Here is a 22,532-nt window from a genome sequence, read left to right as displayed (position 1 = left end):
GCAGCAGAATCATAGCCTTATAAAGAGGAATAATCACTTCTCTATCTTTTACTTATTAGAGTTTTGCAATATCCAAGTAATCTTTTGATCCATTTTACCAACTTTTATAATGTGCCCTCTGAACTTCAACTCTGTTCATCATTACCTCCAAATCCCTAGTCTCATCAATTTCCTGCAAACCAATACCATCAATATGATACACCATGTGTAACCTTTTCAACCCAAATTACCTTACATTTTGCAACATTAAGTTCACAATCATTATCCTTTGCCCACAATGTCAATTTATTTAAATCATCCTGCAAGATATCTATATCACCTTTATCAACTATTGCTCTCCTTAGTTTTGCACCATCAGCAAACAACAGAATATCTCCTCTTAAATCTTATCCTATATCATTGATATAAAATTAAAGAGGTTGTATTCTGTCAAATGCCTTTTACCAAGTCCAATAATATTGTGGTGTAGCCATTTTCTTTATTATAAAATGTGAATAAATTACTAAGACAGGACCTACCTTTTACAAAACTATGCTTCTTACAACAGAGTATCGCATCCCTATCCACCCAATAGTAGATTTTACCTTTTAACCAACTTTTCCAATACTTTAACACCACTCCTGATATATTAATTGGTCTGTAGGTTTTTTTTAGTTCTCTTTGCAGGGTGCTTAAGGGTCAAAGCTATATAACTGAGAGGAGACCTCCACATAGCCTTCAAAGGAATGGGGAGAACTGACCAGGGCTTCTGACCTAATGTCCAATCCTCACCTTCTCGTGGTGCACTTTGTTAGGTATCTACCTGGATACTGAACAGACGAGGATGGGCTGGTAATTTGGGATTTAGCCAACCAAATTGTATTCTTATTGGCTTAAACCAAAATTTCAAATGATGGTACAACATGACAGAATTTCATGCTGGCTGGGGCATTGGCTGGCTGGTTAAACAAGGACCCCGTTGTTTTCGCCAGGGAACCAGGGCAAACAGCAAAAAGTTAGTTACTAGAATAAATCCTGAAACTTACCCCAACTCAACATCACCACAGTTCAAGATCGCCACTATCAACATAAGAAGCCTGAATGACAAAAGAAATGGAGCTAGCTGAGGAATTGGATAATGTTGGATCATAGCTTCTGCTCAATCACTGCATTAAATAATTAAAATTATTTAATGCAGTGTAATATAAATTGCATCATAACGCAGTATTCCAACAGGAATGTTACAATTAAACGAATATGAAGCTCTCATTAAGATACTACTCAGCTGAGCTTAAAATTTATAATTAAAAACTGTATTAACAGATCTTATTCTTCTTGTTATAAAGAACTTCTGTCACAACTTTACTCTGACCAAGATTACATCTCAAAACATTTTAAATATCAAATCAGTTAAAGATATTCAGAAGGAACACAACTCATGAACCATCAGACATTCATTTGCAATTCTCTAAGCTCAGTCAATCCAAATTAGTTCTTGTAAGTTCGAGATTCCTAAATTACAACAAATAGACTTCTCAATATTCTTGTTCAGTCAATGAACACCTAATTCAATAATATAGCATTTGTTACTTGAAGAGGGAAAGTCTTAGCACATTACACGTTAAATCTTGACTCGCTGAATACAGCAACTAGGAATAAATTACTTTTGGCAGAATTAATTTTTGTTACTTCTCACTAAGTATAGTAAAGCTAATCTTACCAGGATATAGCTTCATCACATCATAAGGAGATCAAACAACATATTTAAAGTCCTCGCTGACTTTTACTTTGTAGTAACACAAACTTAAAAGAATCTTCTATTTCCACGATTGATTTATAGACTCAGCAGAATATAACCTTTATGCACTTGGTTTAAATTATCTACCCATTTTTTCCTTTTCTTATACGTATTATCCTATGTCCTGCACTACTCCACTGCTAGGCGTTAGCAAGTTTTGGTAGAAATCCAACTCCGAAAAAGGTAAGTTAAAATGCTAAGCGATTCCCAGTCCTTTCTATTCCATTTTCGGCACGTCAAAATCCCCCTTCAAATTGTAGCTGCCATTCTCTATACTCATTTCTCCTTTTTACTTTTATTTTCATGTCCACGCGGTCCTTTTTCCCCGTCAGTAACTGGTTCTCACCGGTTTAGCTCACATCGAACTTGCTTTTCGCATGGTATATAGTAGTTCACGCTCCAACACGCACTAGGAGAAATTTGCATGATTTCTCACAACAACCAATCAAATGATATCACAAGGAATCTTCTGGATAAATTAAAATTACATACATCACAGGTTCTTATATTATTATTATTAAAGGAATAAAACAAATAAAATAAATGACACTTTAATACAGAGCCTTTTCATGTATGTGATATACCCTAAAATTACATAAATAAAATTAACTAACAAAAACTCAAAAGGAATTACATGAATAACATTTTATAAGCAAGAGACCAACAAAATAAATTTAAATAAGTCCTGATTATGATATTGTAGATCATGTTAATTATGAATGAAGTATTATTAATTATAAATATCTTCAATCACAATCTAACAAAAGTCAGTTACTAGAACAAATCCTGAAACTTACCACAACTCAACATCACCAGAGTTCAAGATCGGCACTATCAACATAAGAAGCCTGAATGGCAAAGAAATGGAGCTAGCTGAGGAATTGGATAAGTCCGGATCGACATAATAGGGGTGACACTGAAACAAAAAAAAAGACAAACTGGTGAGATCTTTCTGAGCAATAAATACAAAATGTTATATTCAGGCAATGATAATCAAGGAAAAGGAGTAGCCATAGTAGTCAATACTAAATATGAGGCTAATCTTCTTGAATGGCAGGCAGTCTCAAGTACAGTGATATGGGCTAATTTGAGAATGGGGAACTGGACAATGAGACTTATTTGTGCATATAGTCCCATAGAAGGTTCTAAGGAAGAAGTGGAGGGATTTTTTGAGGCTTTAGAGAAAGCAACTGACACAATGAAAAAGGAAAAGTTGGTCCTTGTTAGGGATCTAAATAGCAGAGTAGGAAATGATTGTGAGACATCCAAAAATATTTTGGAAAAATTTGGAGGAAAGAGCAAAGCTAATAATAATGGCAAATACCTGTTGGAATTCTGCTCAGGACATGGACTAGTTATTACTAACACCATGTTCCAACATAAAAATGTGTACAAATTCACATGGAGAGAAGAAGCAAGGATTGTTAATAGTGATGTTATCCCACTGGTGCAGGACACCAGAGTGTACAGAGGATTTGAAATTGGAAGTGATCACTATTTAGTCTTGAGCAGGATAAAATTGAATTTCATATTGAAAAGAAGAACATGTAAGAAAGTTTTAAAGCAAATAAAAGTTGAGCAGCTCTCAGATTTGAACTGTAGACTAAATACACAAAGTGCCTTAGATGATAGAAATATAAGATCTGATAATGTTGGAGTCTTGACAAGTAACAGACTGATTTGAAGGAAAATTGTAGATAGGAAGTTAGTAATAATGTAATTTTTTTTCATGTAGTACTATCATATCCTGTACACCCATTGAGGGTACATGGCAGGAATTTAATGATGCTGATGACTAAATACACAAATATTATTCAAGAAAAAATGAAAGAGTTTGAGAGCTGGAACCAAACTTTGGAGATTCAGTGGCAAGCCCTGAGGAAAACACTGATTGGTTTAGCTAGAGAGGCATGTGGTAAGGTTGTGTGCAAGGATAGAAAAATCAAACTCCATGGTGGACACAGGAAGTTAGAGGCAGTGAAGGAAAAAAAGAAGCATATCAAAAGTTCCTGGCAAATAAGTCAGCTTGTGCTCTTAGAGAATAGAGACACAAATGTAAGAAAGCTAAACAGTGTGTAAAACTGGCTAAACAAAAGTCATGGGAGAATTTTGGCAAGAACATAGAAAATAAATATCAAGATGGTGGCAAAATATTCTGGATGTTGTTGAAGAAGCTCAGAAATGGAGGAAAGAGTGCTGTAAAAGTAATTAGAGATGATAAAGGTGACATGAAAACGGGAGAAAAAGATATCCTTGAAGTATGGAGTAATTACTTTGAAAAACTGCTAAATGAAACAAGCAGTGATGACAGCATAGTTGTAAAAAAAAAAAAAAAAAAAAAAAAAAAAAAAAAAAAAAAAAAAAAAAAAAAACGCTGACCAGCCATGCAGTCAGGAGTAGGAAGGTATAAAAGTCATACAGTCGGTGCACTTCATAGTTCAGAAGGTTTGGACAGAGGGACGAATTCCAAATGATTGGTGTAGAGCTCTCATAGTACCCATATATAAAAAAAGAAATAAAACAATGTGAGAATTGCAGAGGCATTTCATTACTGAGTGTTCCTGGTAAGATATACAAGTATACTTGAGGAACGGTTGAAGGATTGTGGAAGAGAAACTTGGTGAAGAACAAGCTGTATTCAGCCAAATAGAGGCTGTCAAGATCAGATTTTCACTTTAAGACAGATAGTTGAGAAATCATGGTAATATAACAAAGATCTGTATTTAAGTTTTGTAGATCAGGAAAAGGCATGTGACAAGGTGCCAAGAGAGAAGCTATTCCAAACACTACAGTTATATGGTGTCAATGGGGCATTATATCAAGCTATACTTAGTCTTTATTTGAGTTGTAAGTCAGCAGTTAGAATTAAAGGAAGTTCAGGAAGATGGTTTAATGTTAAATCTGGTATCAGACAATGATATGCATTATCCCCTCTCTTATTCATTATCTATATGGATCACATTATAAAGGAAAGTGGTATTAAACCTGATATCAAAATTGGAGGTGTTAATCTCAGCTCTTTACTTTATGCAGATGATGTTATATTTCTAAATAAATCTGTTACGTCTGCAATATTCCCTGTCTAAATTGAATAACTGTTGTAATAGATATGATATGAAGGTCAGCATTAAAAAGTCAAAGATAATGAAAATAGGCAGAAACATTGAAAATATCAACTGCATTGTGAATGATGAACCTGTTGAACAAGTAAAACATTTCAGCTACTTAGGCACGATTTTTAGTGAAGATGGTAAGTTAAATATGGGAATAGACAACAGAATCAACAAAGCTGTCTGGTAGGAAGTCAACTGAATAAATTTATATGGAATTAAGAGAGAAATTAGCTGTATACAAGACGGTGTTTAAACCAATTTTAACTTTTGAATCTGAGCGCTGGGTTAGAAGTAATACACTTGACCAAAGACTAGACTGCAGACATGAGAGTCCTGAGAAAGATTAGGGGTCATGAACAGATGGCAGCAATGGCAATATCATGTAAAAAAAAAACAAGGATATTAGGAAAGAACTTGATATTGTCAGCATCCAGGAATGCATTAGCAGAGCTAATTTCAGGTGGTATGGTCACGTAAGTAGAATGGGAGGGGAAAGATTGGCAAAACAAGAGTTCTCTGCCAGGTTGGCAGGTAAACGACCCAGAGGAAGACCAAGACATAGGTGGATTGATACAGTAAAAAGTGCCTTAGAAGACAGAAATATAATATTGGAGTCTTGATATTTAACAGACTGATTTGGAGGAAAATTGTAGATAGGAAGTTAGTAATGATGTAAATTTTTCATGTAGTGCTATCATATCCTGTACACCCCTTGAGGATATATATCAGGAATATGATGATGTTCCATATGCTACCTCTGTCTTGCAGTCGCCTTTTATGCAACGGAACTATCTTATTCTCTTTCACTCCTCTGGATCCTTCTCAGAACTGAGACCTAGATTGAACAACTACATTAGAAGCAGTGCCAATTCTCTTGCACATTTACACAGTACATAGGCTCTCCTGCCACCCAGTCCCACTGCTGTGTTCAGCATGTATTTTTATATATGCTGAACATATCCTCTTTATTTATCTCTTTTGATATGCATCTGTCACAAAAACAACTGCAAAATCTCCACCTGGATGATATATCTTTGTAAAATAATCACTCAGCAACTCTTTTTTTGCCTCTGTCACTTTCCTACCATGAGCATTGTTTAGTCATCCTACCATAGCCATTTTTTCTCCTCACTTGCTACATAACAAACTCTTTTGGGTTTACTTTGGCCTGCTTACTTAATTCTCTCACATAATCTGATTTGGCCTTTCTTGCCATACTAGTCTCCCAGCACACTCATGAACAGTGCGAAGTGCAAGCAAAAGCTTTGTACTGCTCATGTATATGCTGATCACATTTTATTTCTGTTCCCTTCAGTGTTTTCTTTTGTTGCAGCTCTTACTTTATATAGATATAAAATTTTTATATATAGAGATAGATATAAACTGCCTACTCATCCACTTAATTCCCACTTTGTTTATCCTCCTGACTTTGGGTATGCAATCTGACTGATTGCATACGTTTTCCGACCACTTCTCATGCATTACTGACATTCTTTCTTTGTAGTTTTTCAAACCCTGGTGTTGCTCCAAGATGACTTCTCTGTCTGCCATAATTACCAGCTTTGTAATTCAATATAAACCCTTTCTTGACAGAATTTCACATGTTTGACAAGTTCCTGAAACAAGACTGCATGGTTGCTCTCCTCAATTGGAGGTGGAGTGTCTACCTTGGGTATGGATATATCTCTTGATGCTGTTATCCGATCGAACACTCTCAAACCCCTTGTTCCCTCTATAGCTTGTTTCATGTAATTATCCCTTAGCAACTGCATAAATTCCACTTCCATCTTGCTGTGCCCCTTTCCTCCCTCCAATCTATGTCCAATAATTGTTTGGCTTCCACTCATTGCTAATCTGCTGATACATGCCATCTACATCTTCCTGTGGACCCCTGGTCCATAGCAGCACCGAACAATATATTTTGTCTTATTGGCTTCTATCTCACACCAAACAGCGTCAAATGAACCATCTTCCCCCATACCTAATTTCCTCTAATTTTTTCTCCTTTGGAGAAAGATTAAACTCATCCTATGCAAACGCAAACAAAGTATTTTGGCAGACCATCCGCCGCCTTCAAGGGAGGAAATCATGCACAGCAAGGGCAATTAAGGCCTCTGATGGTGCACTTTTAACAACCGAGAAGGATACCCTCCATAGATGGAGGGAATATTTTGAGAGCCTTCTTAACCCGGGTGGCCCAGCAGTTGTGGACATCGAAGAAGTGCAGATCAGGGCAATGACTAGTCTTAAAGCAGAAGGGGTCCACTTAGCAATAAAATCGCTAAAATTGGGCAAGGCTGCTGGCAATGATGAAATTCGGCCTGAAATGCTAAAAGCCTTAAATCGAGATGGTGTTCTCTGGCTGCTTGGATATCTGGGCGAGCACCAAAGCAATGGCAGACAGGCATAATAATACCAGTCTTTAAGAAGGGAGACCAGAAGGATTGCAGTAACTATCATGGCATCTCTCTGCTCAGTTGCCTGGGAAAGTGCTTGGAAAGAACTTTCCCAGGCAAGGAATTTCTCCTGGAACGGTGCAGGAGCATAGTTGAGTCAAAGTTCCAGGAAGAACAATGTGGCTTTCATCCTGGTAGAAGCACAACTGACGGAATCTTCACTTTAAGGCAAGTCTTTGAGAAATCTTGGGAATATGCCAAGAATGTCTACACATGTTTTGTGGACTTGGAGAAGGCATATGACCAGGTTCCTCGGGATAAGCTTTGGCAAGTAGTACAGGAGTATGGAGTGGATGGCCAACTATTAGCTGCCATCAAGTCCCTGTATGAATGCCCAGAGTTTTGTGTCAGGGTAAACAGCACAAAGTCTGAACCTTTCAGTCTCCGTTGGCCTCTGCCAAGGGTGTGTTCTGTCATCCCTCCTTTTCATAATATTTATGGACTGGATTGATAGGCACAGCCGAGGCAGTGAGTGTGTCAGAATTGGAAGATGGACGTCTGCTTTTTGTAGATGACCTAGTTCTGCTTAGCTCTTCCACAGATGACCTCCAGTGGACCCTGGATAGGTTTGTAGCTGTTTGTGCAGATGCCGAAATGAAGATCAGTGTGGCCAAAACTGAAACATTTGTGGTCTCAAGACAACCATCCCAGTGCACTCTAAATGTAAGTGTAGTCCCAATGAGGCAGGTGGAGAAGTTTAAATACCTTGGGTCCATATTCACGAATGATGGAAAATGGGATGTAGAGCTAGATACTCGAATTGGCTTAGCAAGTTCAATATTGCGGTAGCTTGGCCGTTCGGTAGTATTGAAGCGGGAGTTAAGCAGAAGGCAAAGCTGGCTGTCTTCAATACAGTCTATGTCCCCATCCTCACCTATGGTCATGAGAGTTGGGTAATGACTGAAAGAATGTGGACACGAATCTGAGCGGCTGAAATGAGGTTCCTTCGAGGGGTTGCAGGGCTGACAAGACCCGACAGAGTCAGAAGCTCTGCAATTCGGGAAACCCTCAATACTCAACCGCTGCTTCTCCATGTTGAGAGATCACAGTTACGTTGGTACGGGCACCTGGTCAGAATGCCATAAGAGAGGCTCCCTCAGCAGGCCCTCTTTGCCAAGCTAGAGGGTGGAAGGCCAAGGACTCGCTGGATAGATTATATCCAAAACCTTGGGTGGACACATTTTGGGAATTCCACCAGAACACCTGAGCTTGGTGGCAGAGGATCGTGACCATTGGAAGTTACTCTTGCAGCTGTTGCCCCCACAACCCAATTAGGAAAGGTGGGCCTTGAAGATGTATGTATGTTTTAATTTTGTTGGTTGTAATTTTTCAGCTATCAAACCATGCCCTCACTCCTGTCCTATTCTCTCTATCCTCCATGAAAATACAACACCATTTATATTCTATCCATGTAATTATAATTTTCTGTCAACCAGGTCTCACTGATGCCTATAATTTTTGGCCAAGTTGAGCTGACCATTATCAAAAACTCTTCTCCCTTATTCTTGATACTTCTTGCATTTCAACATCCCCTTGTACCCACAATTATCCTTGTGTAATGTCATTACAAACTCATTCAAATCAGAAACCTGTGAAATCCCATTCATCATTGCATAAACATTTCTGTACCCATGCTTGTTTATCACAGGGATGGCCAGACTCATGCTTGATTGCATCCTCCCTAATATCCCCACGAGGGGGAGTGCTGAAAATTTCTGATAAACACCTAGAGTAAAAATGATATCAAAAGCAACTTTTATATATCCTAAAAGAAAAAGAATCCTAAAATTATTGCAGTTTGATGAAACATGGGTGTTATAAGGTTTAAAGATATGTTCTTTCTTGTGGTTATATTAGTTGCTTTAATATAATTTTTGTTCTAGGTGCTTATCAGAACTTTTCATTCCCCACTCATAATTTCTCTGGTTTTTCACTTCCAAACTCTCGCTAACATCACACTTCTCCAAACATCTAATTTCTAATGCCATTTTAAATGTAGTCTGTCAGGCAGGCTTATATAAGTCCTTTCATCCATCATTCACTTCATACATCAATAAACTGAACACTGTTCCTCCTGTGCAGTCTTCTCTTGACTCATTGGCAATCATGGCTCTTCTCAACTCTGTCCCATCATACTGCGGCAGCAGACTCGCACTTTTTACTTCCTTACTTTGCATTTTTTGCTTCTTTCAACAAGTCTTTCATATCCTCTCTCATTGTGTATCTTTCCCCTTTCAAATCATCTGTTCCTGCCATAACAATCTTTCATTTCTACCTTCTGCAAACTAAGTGATTTTTGCATCTGGGAAACATTCTTTTGTCACTTGCTCATTAAGTATACTTCTTATCATCATATCTTCATACAATGCCATATCCTTATTTGCAGCTTCTCACACTTTCATACCTTCCAAATTCACATTTTCTTTCATGCTCCCACTTGCTGTACCATACAACAATAATTTCTCCAGTTCTAGTTTCTGTTTTGTCTTGAAGGATGCCATGTAAACATGCTATTTCACTCCTTGCAATCACTTCATCAGCCACGTCTTTCATGCTCTCATTTTGAGCACTATCATTCACTACTTCTGCATTCACCATACCAATTTCACTATCTTTACTTACATTGTTAACATTCGTCAGTTCGGTTTTTCACTTTCTATATGACTTATTTCTTGTACTGGCACACAAAACATTTATGATCAATTCTCTCCTTTCACACTTTCATACCACAGCCTGTTCACTCTAGGCAATAAACACATAGAACATACACTATGTCATACAGGATCCCTCATGCTAAACTGAGCTGCCATTTTCCTTGTACACATCAGTGCATGTATCAAAATGCTTTCTAAAGCATTATCCCTTATTAAATTTCACACTCAACTTTACAGTCTAAAATAAGTAAGATATAACCAAAAAATTACTAATATTCACTAAAATAAGACATCTGTAGAATACATGCAACACATAGCTTTTGCTCTGTGCTTCTATCATGCATCATTGACTGATTCTTACCATCAAACTACCACACACTTTCTCTCATCTTTTAGTTCTTTCTAATGATGAGAACCATCAACATTCAACTTTTTACATTACCTCAAAAGTACTCAAATATCAAATGATCACCTAATGGATTTTGCCACTGTTGACAAACAGCAAATCTGCTTACCTATGTTGCCTATTTCTGTTTGGACAAATGCCATGGAAAAATTTGGCAAGTAAAGCGGTTGCTCTTGCTATCTTGAAGGATCATTTAAGTGAACTCCTATCATTTAGTCTGTTCTGTGACTTCTGCATCTGGATTGTCAGCTTTCTGACTGGATACATGTTACATGAGGTGGTTGAGGGTTTCTTATCTTCTAACTCTGCAACTAATGTTGGAGTTGAACAGTACTCTGTTCTCTCACCCATTCTCTTCCTTTTGTACAAGGTATAGCTATTAAAAAATTAGACTGGTTGCAAAAATGTGGTTTATTATTACAATTGTACAACTTAATTGTTATCCCCTTCAACATACTCCCCTTCTCTATCTATACACCGTTGAATACGAATTTTCCATTGTTGGAAGCAGTGCTGCAAGTCATCAGGTGTTATCTGCTTCAGTGGCACTGCTGTTTTTCCTTTACCTCATCCACTGATTGAAAATGGGTGCCCTTCAATGCTGATTTCAACTATGGAAAAAGGTAAAAGTCGCATGGAGCCGAGTCTGGCTACTAAGGTGGATGGTCCAACACTGGGATCTTCTTATCTATCAGATACTGCTTTACAGACAGTGCACTCTGGGCTGGAGCATTGTCCTGATGGAGAATCCAAGCGTTGTTCTTCCACAGAGCGGGTCTCTTCTTCCTTACTCATTCTCTCAGCTTGGCCAGAACCTCAAGGTAATAATTTTGGTTAACTGTCTGACCCTCTAGTACCCATCCAACCATGTGCTGCTCGAGTTTAACATTAGACATTATTCCAGAAAAGTGACTTCACACATTCTTCTTTTATAACTGTCTACAGACTAACTACGAGCAACAGCAGACATTGCTTATCTGAACTGCTTTTAGAGTCTTCAAGTTCATTCACGGGGCAAGCACATCCCACTGCTACAAATGCACGATTCACAGCACACATTGTCTCGTTATTTATTTAATAACCACACCTCGTATATCGGTGACTACCGACTGATATACAGAAGGAAGTTGACTGCCAACTCAGTACACAGCTTTGCTGATGACGGTACACTATACTCCTTGTTCAGCAAACCATATATTATACCAATCATTACAACTTCCAGAAAGCAAAAAAAAAAAAAACCTTTATTACCCTGAATTATGATTTCCAAAGTATTCTTTGATGGAGTTTGGACAAACTTGTCAGTTTCATTCCTAGCAAAACAGTTCTGCCTTCTCTCTCTCTCTCACACACCCCCAAAAAATGGGTAATTGTCTTAATCTTGCTCTTGACAATACCCAAATATCTGAACAAGATTTCTATTCTTGAGATTACTCTATCATCAAACCTTTTTTGTGCATGAACACCACAACTATTGCTTCTTTCGCATCCAAAAAATTAGTTTCTCTTTTGTGTTTCTCAAGGAATACAGCCCCTAGCTCTTTAAACTAAATATGAATGTTCATCCACAGTATGAACATACTATAACTTGCTCAGCCACTTGTGCTTTGTGTGATTATTTGAAAAAAAAACTTGCAGGTTGTTTGGAGAATGGAGATATTCAATTATTTGATAGCCACGTGTATTAGTTAACAGTAGTCAATGATCTATTCGTGTAAAACATTTACCTGATATTATATAGTATCTTGTCAGTAAGTTACATTATATACTTTAGTTTGTTGCACGTTCATTTGAATGTGTAGGATATCTGATCATCATGGTGAAACCTTTTTTATATTAGCCTATTTGATGTAAAAATCATTCAGTGTATTATAATTATCTGACGACTGCTTCAGTGGAGTTGTATATGGTATAATATTTTCACTTTGAAATTTTGTTTTACCAAACCTATTTTGTCTAGCTATCAAAGTATTTAATACCTGGTAATAATATTACATACCATTCTGACTTACTATTTCACAGTAACTATAAATATCATAGCATTTATGGTTACTGTATTTTTTATGAATATTCGGTTTAGCCTAATTAATAAAAATGATTAAATATTGGGACTTGGAAAGGTGTACGGAAAACATTAAAAACTGGTTTTAAAGTTAAGTGTGATTTGATTTTGCTATGATAGTTAGAGTTGATAGGTGGATTATCTGATTTTTGTTAGCCAGAGATTTTTTAAAATATTTTTAATATATGCTGTACATGTCTGCTCTCCTCTTTGCAACTTTGATCATCATCTTATATCCATGTCTCCTTTTCTTCCAGTTGATCTCCTCTCATCCAATCTTGTCCTCTTCTTTAATCTTTAAAGTTACCTGTGGCATAATTATAAAATAACAAAATTACACAATGACCACAGTAATGAACTTTAATGAAAGTGCAGATATTTCATACTAAAAATAGCAGTTCATCATTGGTATATATATAAACAAGAAGCAAATCAAAGAACAGAAATGCAGGGTATGCACAATAGTCAGTTTAGCAATTAAAAACAGTTGTGTGCTAAAAATTAATAATTAATAAAACTATTTTTAATCACTTGAAATTAAAATCTTCTAAACTTTTAGAGAGAGAGGGGGGGGGGAATAACCTGAATCTGATCCTCAATTGTTTTGATTTAGGTTAGGCAGATGTAAAATGGTTTTACAACTTTCTTTGAATAGATGTTTGAATTAGTCTTGTGGTTATCGTGTAATTTTGTTTTATAATCTTGTCCTCGTATTTTATGACACTACAACAGTGCCAATTGGGATGACCTCCAGGATTTCTACACCTGTTTTCCATGGTCAGATTACAGTTCTCTCCTGATTCAAATTCTACTGCTCTAAACTAATAACTAAGATATTTACTAGAATGAAACCTTCACTCCTGACTCTACTACAACCTCTCCAATCCTCTATTTGTTGCTATATTGTTTGTTTATTTTGGATCCATCAGTAAGTATTTTATGCCTGTAGGTGTGTGTGTTCATGGGACTTGTTTTGCCTGTTTTTAGAGAAGGAAAAACTAGACTTTCCAGTAGAAAGCACCTTCCACATGAGACTGGCTGCTCACCTTTGAAAAGTCCTGATAAGGGTTCTATGTGTCCTGGACAGGATTTGAAGCTAGGTCTTTTTAACCAGAGGGCTCTGAAACCAACTGAGCTATGGATCCCAAAACAAATGTAAAAAATTAAAATTTTTACAAATATTAAAAATATTATCAACAAAACTTAACAGACTTTGTAAGGATGAAATGCAATAAGCCTGCCTCCTGCTCATTTGGAAGTTGAGCCTTCTGGTCCCCCACTATTGGGCGTCACTTCTGCTCTTCCACCTCTCGCACCTGATGGGACCATGATAACAACTCCCAAAGATAAGACAGACCTCTTGGCATCAATTTCCTCTAGCTTTTGTTTAAACAACCAAGACAAATCACCTCCTGCAATACCACAGACTGCTAACTGTATGCCTTCTCTGATCTTTCACTAAAGTGACAGAAAAAAATTCTTAGTTATCAGTTGTGCTAAAAATTTGTGCTACTAATTAACATCCCATCCTGTATTGCCTATATAAGCTGTCATATTCATCTAGCATCTACTCAATTTGTTCTGTTACTCTCACTTCTGTAAACTCTCAAGTCATGCTTTTCAAGGATTTAGGCATAGAGTGGCCTTCCGGCCTTAGAAGTCATCGTTGAATCACTTAAGAGGATGTCCTGGTTTGCTTTTAATTGTAATTTAAGGCTTGTTTTGGTAATCTTTTGTTTTCATTCTTTCAATGTGTTCCATCCATTTATGTTTATATTTTCTAATTTTATCTGTTACTGATTCTTGGTTTAATTATTTCATAATTTCTTTTGTGATCGAATAGGGTATGCGTTACAGTTTCTCTCATACTTCATTTCAGCTGTTATTAATCTTTGTTTTTCTTTTAGTTTTATTGTCCAGATTTCACTTCTATACAATAGTACTAGTAGAACTAATGCATTCTATACTTTTAGTCTGGTTTATTTTTGAACTAGGTTAGGTTTAAATATGGTTAATTGCACCTGTTATTTTTTAAATATTTCACAATTTTTGGTTTATATCTTTTTCATATATAATTGTACATCCTAGGTAGTTAAATGAATTCACCTGTTCTAAGATCTTGTTATCTATTACTATTTTGGTTCTTACTGGATCTTGTCCTTTAAAGGCCATTGTTTTTGATATTATCATTCCATAATCTTTGGCTATTTCATAAAAAAAAAAAAAAAAATCGGCTAATGCCTTTTTTTGTTCCCGTAGGTGAGGCCGTTTTTAAGCCCTATCTAACTTTTGGAGACCGAGTGGGCAGTTCAGTCTCCACTGGTAGCCAATCGGAGATTGCTGGTCCAAGGCTATTACTAATTAATCAGCACGTAGTGAAGAAGGCGGCTAGTAAGTGCTGCCATCTGGCGGTCCTTAACCCTAACACAATATTTTTAATGTCTGAAAATAGTGTGGGTTCGATAGCCGATTTTCTTGAGTTTCCGGGAGGAAAAACGCGCTAGCCTGTGCCAGAGATCAACTAACTCTGGATCCGGTCAAGAAAAGGCTTAAAAAAAAGTTCCTCTATTCGGCAACTAGATTCGAACGCCACTTCTACTGAGCTATTTCATTTAGATTTAAAATATCTTTCTGTAAGTTATCTTCAGAATTTGTAATTAATTGATCATTAGCAAAAAGGAGAGTGAAGTTTGCAATAGGAGAAAGTTTTTAATATTGGTGGAAATTTTTATTCCGTTTTATTATTTCATTTAGATAAATATTAAAAAGAGTTGCTGATAGGGGATATACCTGTCAGACTCCTTGGTTTATCTCTCTTGGAAATGATAGTTCATAATTTTATCTTATTTGTATTTGATTATTTTCATATATACTTATGATTAGTTTTTAGAATATTATTTGGTATTTTTCTCTCTTTTAATATATTACATAAAATACTTCTTAATTTTATCAAATGCTTTTTCAAAGTCAACAAATATAATGTGTTTCTAAATTGTATTCTTTTCATTTCTATAGTATTAATTTTAGGCAAAAGGCCGGATCTATACATGATAGTTCTTTTCTAAATCCATTTTGTACTTCTAAAATGAAGTTTAAGAATATTTTATTAGTTTATTTATTTAAAATTCTGCTATATATTTTGTAACAGGAATTTGGAATACTTATACCTCTATAATTTTTAGGGTCATATCTACTACCTTTTTCAAAGATAGGATCACTATTTCTTTTTTCCATTCGATTGGTGGGTTGCTCGTTAAATTGATTTTATACTCTCAAAAGTGATGGATGTTATCAGCATCCAGCTTCTTCACCACCTGGAGACCCAGCTAGTGAAGAAACTGAATTCTACTATTGGTCTACATTGGACCTACTTGCCCTTACTAACCTTTGGATACAAGCCAAGGAAAGATTTAAAGAAACTCATGTGGTCACTCAATATTTTCAAAGCATTTGATCTTCTCTGACATTGATGCCTTCTCAACAATCTTCTACTCTTTGTGATTGGATTGCCTGCTTCCTCTGTGGTCATTCAGTTCATCATGGTGGATGGCTTTCACCCCCCCACCCAACACTACTCTCCTGCTCAACTCATAACACTTTATGAATCTCAAATCCAGTTAGCTTTAAAATATTGATCTCCATTTGGAATGATGCTCCTAAAACCTCTCTAATAATTCTTGATTGTATGTAAAAATCTGCAATCTGCCAAGTAGGTGACTGGCAACTATTTCTCCACTTTCTTCTAATCATGTAAAACCTAGAGCAGCCACAGTCATCTCCAAACCTATCTTGCCAGCATCTCATCTTCCATCTATTCTGGAACAACCTTCTCCACACTGTTTTTTTTTTCTGGTTAGTGCACCTCCCCCTACCCATATTTTCTATAAACTTATTAAAAGATTATTTCTTTCTCTTTTTTCACACTTAGTGCTGTTGTATTATAGGTCTTGTGACTTTTTGTGTGTGAAGTCAAAAAATAAAATAAAATCGGTTGCAACATCTATAGCACATCAATACTATGTAGGCAAGTAGTTTAAAAAAAAAAAAAAAAAGAAAGAAAGAAAAAAAAGAGGAACTTTTTTTAAATGCACGAGGTTGTTATCCTAGGAAAAAATATAGGGAAGAAGAGATTAGAAGTAGTTATGTTGGGAGCTGGACTATAAATGAATGTTGTCTAGTAACTGCTTGTGGTTTTACAGATTTAAGAGAAAGTGAAGGACTTTGATATTATATTTGGTGAGTTTTAATTTATTTAAATATTTTTATTCTTCTAAGCATGATACCAAGATTTTTTCTTTAAAGAAGGTATCGAGTACCAGAAGCTCTGTACTTTTTTTCCTCCCTGATTCTTTGAAATTGAATTTTTTATATATATTTAATGTACGGTACTTTTACTGTATATACATACAGTAAAACCCCGTTTTTACGTTCCCGCAATTTACGTTTTCCTGCCATTTACGTCATTTTCCGTTTGGTTCCTGTCTTAAGGCCTATTCTTACGATATATTGTTTTCCTGCCATTAACAACTTGATGTGGACGTTATTTTCCATGATTTGCACTATGTGTGGGGTCACGTAGACTTGCAATACTTGCAGGCGCAAACTTGACTTACTTGGGAAATGGAGTAAAACCAGGTTTAAAATAGCTTGGTATCTTTAACACACACACACACACACACACACACATACAGTTAAACCCCGTTTTTACGTTCCAGCAATTTACATTTTCCTGCCATTTACTTCATTTTCCGTTGGTCCCGTCTTAAGACCTATTTCTTACGATATATTGTTTTCCTGCCATTAAAAACTTGATGTGGACATTATTTCCCATGATTTGTTTTTTTTTCTTCGGTGGCAATACTGATTTATGAATAGATTTCTGCTGAAATCTGCGCATTTCTGTTCCCAGATGATGTTGCTTTCGGCTGTAGTTTCGTTTCCACCATCATGGTGACTTGCACGCTCGCAGCAGTAATGTAGTGATGAGCAATGCCGTGATTTTTCAATCGCAGTAAGAATTGATATTGCAGGATTTCTGCTATGTAATTTTGCGTGTGAAAGTTGCTTTCAAGTTGCGGTGGTGGATTATCCATGTTAGTAACATGGATAATCCACCATAGAGAAAAAACAGAAAATGTATTTTGGTAGAAGAAAAGATGGCAATTCTGCGACGTGTAGATTGGCAAGCCAGAACACGTGTGCATTTATCAAAAGATCTTGGACTCTCCATGTCCACTTTGAACAAGATAGTAAAAAAACAGGTCATGCATTGAACTCAATGCAAAGCAATCTGGCACTATGTCAAAAAAACAAAGCAAAAACAATCGACAATTAAAAATTTTTTTAAATAGATGTAATTGTAAATTCATTTATTTTCAGTCATTAAATTTTGTAATCTAGTATGTAGACTTGCATACTAGCAGTAAGTCATCTTTTAGCCTTTTTTTAAATGTTTTTTTTTTTTTACATTTCCTGCTAGTTACACTTTTCCATCAGTCCCTGAAAAGTGTAAAAAAAAAAAAAAAAAAAAAAAAAAAGGGGGTTTTACTGTGTGTGTGTGTGTGTGTGCACACACACCATTCCAAATTATAAACCCAGATCAGTTTGTTAAGCATGCACAGATGCTAAGGAACCTTTTTTTATACAGGAATGCAAATTACACTTAACTAGAAATTTATATCCTTATTTTATCTAGTTTGGGTGCAAACAAATGTTTGCACTTAAAATACAGTAATTTCTCAATTTTCCAATCACAGCAGAAGGCAATTTGCTGTTCAGATAATTGAAGGGTCAAATAACTTAAGGTAGAGTTACGAGTGGGGAGCTGAAAAGTTCTGATAAACACCTAGAATAAAAATGATATTAAAGCAAATGATATAACCACAAAAAAGAGCATATCTTAGAACCCTTTAACCCCCATGTTTCATCAAATTGTAGTAATTTGTTCTTTTTTTTAGGATATACAAGACATGTCAGAGGTTTAAAGAAATTCGAAGACACCGAGGTGTGGGCCATCAAGTTTTTTGTGCTGCAAAAGAAGACTGCAACTGAGCTTTACCAAACTTTGTGTGAGACTTTAGGGGACTCTTCTCCAGCATATCCAACAGTTGTCAGATGAGTGGCCAAGTTTAAAATTGGGCATCTTGAGACAACAGATCTTTAAAGTAAAGAAGACTTTCCACAGCGATCACACCTGAAAATGCAATCGATGCAATGCATGCCATGATCCTTGATAATAGATGAATACCAGCCAAAAACATTGCAAAGACCATGGAGATATCCAGGGAATGAATTGGAGTAATTATCCACCAGCATCTGGACATGCAGAAGCTTTCAGTGAAATGGGTCCCAAAATGTTCAGATGCTGACCAAAAGAGAGAACATGTGCTGTCATCATAAGGGATTTTGGGTCATTTCCAGAAATCCAGTGTGAATTTTTTGGCTCTTATTGTGACTGTAATAGTCATGAAGCCATGACACTTATTGTTTCATGACTATGACCCAGAGACCAAACAACAGTTAATGGAGTGGAGACACAAAAGTTCTTGCTATTGTCTTCTGGGATATGGATGGTGTAATCCTTACCAAGTACCTCAAAGGTGAAATTGTTACAGCAGTAGTTTATTCAACAGCTTTGAAGGCTGTGCTGAAGGGAAAATGCCATGGAAACTGAGCAGAGATGTTGCTTTTTCAGGACAGTGCACCTGCTTACGCTGCTCATGAAACCAATAGATGGTACAAACTTGGGTGTCTGCTTCGCTCACCCTATTTGTGAAACTTGGCCCCATTTGACTATTTCCTATTCCCAAATTTACAGAAACGCTTGAAAGGAACAAAATTTTCCACAGATGAAGAAGTCATATCTGCAGCTGAGGACTGGTTTGTGCAACAAGGGAAAGACTTTTTTTTTTTCCCTAAAAGGACTGCAAATGATGCAGTAGTGTTGTAACACTTGTTAATGTCAGTTACATGGTTCTACCTGAATTCTTTCATGGTGATTATCACAACTTTTCAGCACTAACTTCACCTAATGATTTATGTGCGTCTGTTCTTAATAAGTTCATTAATTCATTTAGGCATGGACTTTACCAATGTAGAACACATTTTTCTTATTTCTGCATCTCGAAACCATACTTTTATAATGGATTGTATTTAGTTATCTTTTGTATCACAATTTAATTTTCCAAGTCTCTTTTTCACTATCATCATCATCAAATTCCTGATATATACCCTCAAGGGGTGTATAGGATATGATAATACTACATGAAAAATTTACATCATTACTAACTTCCTATCTACAATTTTTCTCCAAATCTGTCTTTTACCTGTATGTTACATAATCAGCTCTTTTATTTCTATCTTCTGAGGCACTTTTTACTGTATCAATTTTTTTTATCTTGGTCTTCCTCTGGGTCTTTTTTTCCTACCAACCTGGTGGAGAACACTTGTTTTGCTAATCTTTCCTCTTCCATTCTGTTTAAGTAACCATACCACCTGAAATTAGCTCGGCTAATGCATTCCTGGATGCTGACAATGTCAAGTTCTTCCTAATATCTTCGTTTTTAATGACATTACCATTAATGCCATCTGTTCATGTCCCTAATCTTTCTCAGGACTCTCATATCTGCGGTCTCTTGTCTTTGGTCAACTTCTAACCCAGCTCTCAGATCCATAAGTTAAAATTGGTTTAAACACTATCTTGTATACCAGCTAATTTAGTGTTTTGACTAATTTCTCTCTTATTCCATGTAAATTTATTCAGTTGATTTCCTAACATACTGGCTTTGTTGATTCTGTTGTTTATTTCCATATTTAATTTGCCATCTTCACTAAAAGTCGTGCCTAAGTGGCTGAAATGTTTTACTTGTTCTATAGGTTCTCCATTTACAATGCAGTTTATGTTTTCAGTGCTTCTGCCTACTTTAATTGTTTTTGTGTTGTTACTGCTTACCTTCATACCAAATCTATTACAACAGTTATTCAATTTAGTCAGGAAATCTTGCAAACTTGTAGCGGATTTATTTAGAAGTATAACATCGTCCGCATAAAGCAAAGAGCTGAGATTAACATCTCCAAATTTAATATCAGGTTTAATACCACTTTCCTTCATAATGTGATCCATATAGATAATGAATAACAGAGGATAATGCACATCTTTCTCTGACGTCATAAGGTTCTTTTAAGGTTAGAGTCCCTTAAAGGAATTCTAACTTAAAGTAATTCCTTTAATTCTAAACCATCTTCCTGTACTTCCTTTAATTCTAACTATCTGACTTACAACTCAAATAAAGACTAAGGATTGCTTGATATAATGCCTCCATTGACACCATATAACTGTAGTGTTTTGAATAGTTTCTCTCTTGGCACCTTGTCATATGCCTTTTCCAGATTTACAAAACTTAAATACAGATCTTTGTTATATTCCCATGATCTCTCAACAATTTGTCATTAAGTGAAAATCTGATCCCGACAGCCTCTATTTAGCTTGAATCCAGCTTCACCAAACTTCTCTTCCACAATCCTTCTCAACAGTTTCTGAAGTATGCAAGTATACCATAGTTATGTCTGGTAAGATATGTTTATTTGGTTCCTGGTAAGATATACATATATCTCCATTGTTTTATTTCCCTTTTTATGTATGGGCACTATGAGAGCTCTACTCCAATCCAGATGATTGGAGTAGAGCTTTCTGTTCAGGCCCTCTGAACTATGCTGTGCAGCCACTGTAAGATTTGCTATTTAGATCCCCAACAAGGACCAGTTTTTCATTATGTCACTTGCTTTCTCTAAAACCTCAAAAAATTCCTCCACTTCTACCTTAGTAGAACCTTCTGTGGGACCATAGGCACAAATAAGTTTCATTGTCCAGTTTCCCATTCTGATATTTGCCCACATCACTCTACTTGAGACTGCCTGCCATTCAAGAAGATTAGCCTTGTATTTAGTGTTGAATACTATGGCTACTCCTGCATTTTGTATTTATTGCTCAGAAGGATCTCGCCAGTTTTTGCCTATTTTTTTGTTTCAACCACCCCTGTTATGTCGATCTGGTACTTATCTAATTCCTCAGCTAGCTTTATTTCTTTGCCATTCAGGCATCTTATGTTGATAGTACCAATCTTGAATTCTTGTGATGTTCAGTTGGGGGTGTGTTTTAAGATTTGTTCCAGTGGCTGACTTTTCACTGTTTGCCCTGGTTCCCTGGCAAAAACAACAGGGGCCTTTTATAACTGTGAGAATCCCCAGCATGCATGAAATTCTGTTATGTTGTACCATCATTTTATATTTTGGTTTAAGTCAATTTGGTCGGCTAAATTCCAAATTGCCAGCCCATCCTCATTCATTCAGTATCCAGGTAGATACCCAACAGGGTGCACTCCGAGAAGATGAGGATTGGACATTAAATCAGAAGCCTTGGTCGGTTCTCTGCATTCCTTCAAGCTCCTAAACATCCAGCTAAGAAGATATTCTAGGATTGTTTTACATATGATGGTCGAGAATTACTTGTGCCTGTTGATGATATGAAAAGTAAGCAATATACTCACTTTTTTTTCACTATGATTCATAAATTTTCTGTTGTCAGGAGAGTTACCTGGCCAATGATGCAATTGGGTGTTGTGATTTTTGAAGTACTCTTCCACTGTATTTGAAAGGTTGTATGCAGTGAGATTCTGTTGAAAGATGAATTATCTTTTTGGATCTGTGAGACCACTCTTTTCTCCAATATTTTTATATATTGCTCACTTTTCATACCATGAGCAGGCACAAGTGATTCTAGACCATCATATGTAAAACAACTCTAGAATATCTTTTTAGCTGGCCGTTTAGGAGCTTGATGAAGGTGGATGGGTGAGGTCTTCTCAGCCACTGATTTGTGAACATTGGGTGAACAGTTTCAATCTTTGTACACTTTTTGCCCACTGGAGCCTTCAACTCTTTTTTTGTGGGCAATCCTCTCTGCTTCCAAAATCTTCAATGGACTCTCATGTCAGAAACATTAATCTTACTGATTGCCAAGTCTCTATCCAAGTCTACAGCAGGCAAACTTGGACTCATTTTGATTT

General features: G+C 36.3%; 1 protein-coding gene across 1 annotated transcript in view; it reads left to right on the top strand.

The window, feature by feature from the left end:
• The window catches only part of LOC150106849 (uncharacterized), a 99,174-nt gene that overhangs the window by 14,580 nt on the left and 62,062 nt on the right, over nt 1–22,532 (top strand). The gene's annotated exons all lie outside the window — the stretch shown is intronic.

This window comes from Typopeltis vanoorti, chromosome 5 (assembly GCF_054136105.1).
Source record: "Typopeltis vanoorti isolate ZY-2024b chromosome 5, IOZ_Tvanoo_1.0, whole genome shotgun sequence".
Taxonomy (NCBI): Eukaryota; Metazoa; Arthropoda; class Arachnida; order Uropygi; family Thelyphonidae; genus Typopeltis; species Typopeltis vanoorti.
The sequence above is the reverse complement of the archived record's forward strand: the minus strand, read 5'-3'. Positions and strand labels throughout refer to the sequence as shown.